At 34.5% G+C, this 3,786-nt stretch overlaps 2 non-coding genes across 2 annotated transcripts; both read right to left on the minus strand.

Moving 5' to 3' along the window:
- Positions 1-227: 227 nt before the first annotated feature.
- On the minus strand, positions 228-300 carry Trnav-aac. The gene has a single exon. It is a non-coding gene; the product is annotated as a tRNA-Val (tRNA).
- A 96-nt stretch (positions 301-396) lies between these two features.
- Positions 397-469, minus strand: Trnak-cuu. Its single transcript has one exon. It is a non-coding gene; the product is annotated as a tRNA-Lys (tRNA).
- Between the last annotated feature and the right edge of the window lie 3,317 nt (positions 470-3,786).

The following is a 3,786-nucleotide window of genomic DNA, read 5'->3' on the forward strand; positions in this document are numbered from 1 at the left end:
CAAAGGGCATTGTCGATTGGCTAAAGAAGAAAGTATCTTAAGGGTTATAGCACCTGCACAACAAAAGCAGTCGCCATTGATCTTCCCCTGTCTGTTGACTTCTTCCGGATACAGCATTGCGAATATTTTCAGATTGTCAGATTGTAGATTTCATTCACAAAGAATATGGCCTTTGCATAAATTCCAAATATGCATCTGATTGATAGTCTTTCTAAAAAATACTCCCCTGTTTCCACCCAGGATCGAACTGAGGACCTTCAGCGTGTTAGGCCGACGTGATAACCACTACACTATGGAAACTTCATGCCAACATTGAATTTTTCTGAAATGACTACAAAATACTAACGATGGTCTCCCAAAATCTAAATGAAATCTACAATATTTGCAAATATGTAACGCCCAACGGGGGGCTCGAACCCCCGACCTTGAGATTAAGAGTCTCATGCTCTACCGACTGAGCTAGCCAGGCTTGAAATTTTGCTCTATTCCAATGTCATAAACCAAGTTTTATTGAAGACATTTTGTCCTGTCCGCTAGCCTTGAACGAACTTTTATTATGATTGTTTGGTTTTGTGGGTAGTTTACAGTTGCCTAATACTTCAAATCGTCTAGATGAGATACACTACTATTACTCATTTTTTTTTACTTTTCTTCGGATATTATTTGTTCCCATAGCTTTTCTGATGCTTCCACCTAGGAACAAACTGAGGATCTTCAGCTTGCGAAGACGATGTGATAACCTCTCCCGTACGAAACTTTTAGCTTAAATTTTAACTGTTAGCTAATAACAGCTCGCGCGGTGCTAGGCTAAAAAATCAAACCAGCTATGATGCTTGCAATCACCTCGAAATTTTTTACCTCAACATAATTCCCCTTTTTTAGCAAAAATCAGTTTTTTTTTTAAGCTAGGGCGTTTTCTTATTTTGCTTGAAAAAATTAACCTGAAAACCAGCTTGAATTTTTCTCCCTAAATATATTTCCTTACTGTAAGCTAATTCCAGTATGGAAGTTTTGATCTAGGGTTTCGCTCCTTTTTTTTAGCAGAAATCAGCTTTTATTTTCCTAGCTAGGACGTTTTATGATCTGGCTTGAAATAATTGACCTTAAAATCAGCTCGAATTTTTCCCCCCTAATATATTTCCTAACTGTTACAGCTAATTTTAGTATGAAATTTTTAATCTAGGGTTTCGCTTTTGAATTTGATCGCGAAAAAAATCATGATATAAAAAAAGGTTAAAAAAACGCTGCATATGGGGTAGTCCTAAACACAAAATAGGCCTACAGATTTTTCTATGTATAACCTACGCATAGTATAATAGCTTAATAGGTATGGGCAATAGGTAAAATGTTGAAAATATATATTTTTTAATTCTTTATTTTTATATAAGTTTTTACTTGATTCTATTTGATTAGTTTTATAATTTGAAGTCTAAGTGAAGAATTATCGACATAGCTATAATAGGATCAAATATTTATAGAACAAGAAACATCAGAAGCTGCCAGATCCGGACAACCAGCTACCATAGGAAAATAAGCGCAGCAAATAATTCTAAAACAGTAACTGTATGGGTGACCGGGCTAATAAAGGAAGCGCGCACGGAAAAACCCTTTTTCGTCAATTGGTATGGTAGCGAGAAAATTTCAAGCTACCTTCAATCTAAGATTTCTAGCTAGAAAAAACAGCTAAAACTACCCTAAAAATCCAAATGTGGAATTTAAAAATTTTAGTCTGAATATTTCTAGCTAAATACTCCTAACTTCGTAGCTTTTTCTAATGCGGAACTAGCTAAAAGTTTCGTACGGGCTAGACTATGGCATACCGGAAGTCAACTGCAAGATTTTATTCGTATTGGCCTTAGTAAAAATGTAATGTTTGCTTTCCTTATGGGTGTCGTTAGTCAATCAGCATGCCTCTGTGGCGTAATTGGCTAGCGCGTTCGGCTGCTATCATAGATTCCCTTCTGGTGTTTATGGACTTCTTCCCTCTGCCAGTGCAGCGAGCCAGTGCAGCGAGCAAGTGCAGAAAAGAGTTTCAATGCCACATAATTAAGGGACAAGGTATATATGATGTGGTCAGGATGGCCGAGCGGTCTAAGTCGCCAGACTCAAGGACATATTCCTTACTTCAATAAGAGAAGTTGCAGTAATCTGGTCTTCAATGAAGGCGTGGGTTCAAGTCCCACTCCTGACAAACTTTTGGTTTTCTGGATTCACATGATCATCGCATTGCAACATAATTAGACAGGTTGCTTTGATATAGTGATAGAGAATGCTTAATGTACCACGATTCAAGGTCACCAAGTGGTAATACTTGTCGATTTTCTGTAATTTAAAAAGATGTGACAATACAATACGAAAATGATGACGCTTACTCACAGCAGGCGTTGGTGATTTAGTGGTTAGCATAGTTGCCTTCCAAGCAATTGACCCGAGTTCAATTCTCGGCTATTGCAATTTAGCTATTATTGATAGTTTTTAGCAGACTAGTCAACCTACGGAATTGAAGTCAATTTTCAACAATAATACTTTTTAGGTAAAAATATGGATGTTCATTTCTTTTTCGTTCACACATGAATAATTGACATGATAACTCCTTATAAGTCATATCTTGCCTTTTTTTTAGGAAGCTTTTTTTTTACGATTGAAGGAATAGTTTTAGAAAAAAGGGTTCATGGAAACTCTTCCAGGAACTTTGAAACACTACTTCAATGAGTTTGATGATGCTATATTGATTGTTTCACGAATACAAAACATTTCTTTCTTACAGGATATTTTATTCGATGTCTAATACACCATTTCAAGTCAATTGAATCAATGACTTCATAATACAAACGATGAAGAAATAGTTTTAGGAAAAAGGGTTCATGGAAACTCTTCCAGGAACTGTGAAATACTACTTCAATGAGTTTGAAGATGCTATATTGATTGTTTCACGAATACAAAACATTTCTTTCTTTCAGAATATTTTAATCGATGTCTAATACACCATTTCAAGTCAATTGAATCAATGAATTCATTAAAAAAATGATGAAGGAATAGTTTTAGAAAAAAGGGTCCATGGAAACTCTTCCAGGAACTGTGAAATACTACTTCAATGAGTTTGAAGATGCTATATTGATTGTTCCACGAATACAAAACATTTGTTTCTTTCAGGATATTTTAATCGATGTCTAATACACCATTTCAAGTCATATCAATGAAATCATCATACAAAAGATGAAGAAATAGTTTTTGAAAAAAGGGTTGCATTGGTGTTGAAGAAATACCAAAAAACTTACAAAACATATTTAATCAATGAATTCATAAAACAAATGATGAAGGAATAGTTTTAGAAAAAAGGGTTCATGGAAACTCTTCCAGGAAATGTGAAATACTACTTCAATGAGTTTGAAGATGCTATATTGATTGTTTCACGAATACAAAACATTTGTTTCTTTCAGGATAATTTAATCGATGTCTAATACACCATTTCAAGTCAATTGAATCAATGACTTCATAATACAAACGATGAAGAAATAGTTTTAGGAAAAAGGGTTCATGGAAACTCTTCCAGGAACTGTGAAATACTACTTCAATGAGTTTGAAGATGCTATATTGATTGTTTCACGAATACAAAACATTTCTTTCTTTCAGAATATTTTAATCGATGTCTAATACACCATTTCAAGTCAATTGAATCAATGAATTCATAAAAAAAATGATGAAGGAATAGTTTTAGAAAAAAGGGTCCATGGAAACTCTTCCAGGAAATGTGAAATACTACTGCAATGAGTTTGAAGATGCTAT

The sequence above is a fragment of the Daphnia pulicaria genome, chromosome 6 (assembly GCF_021234035.1).
Source record: "Daphnia pulicaria isolate SC F1-1A chromosome 6, SC_F0-13Bv2, whole genome shotgun sequence".
NCBI classification, from domain to species: Eukaryota; Metazoa; Arthropoda; class Branchiopoda; order Diplostraca; family Daphniidae; genus Daphnia; species Daphnia pulicaria.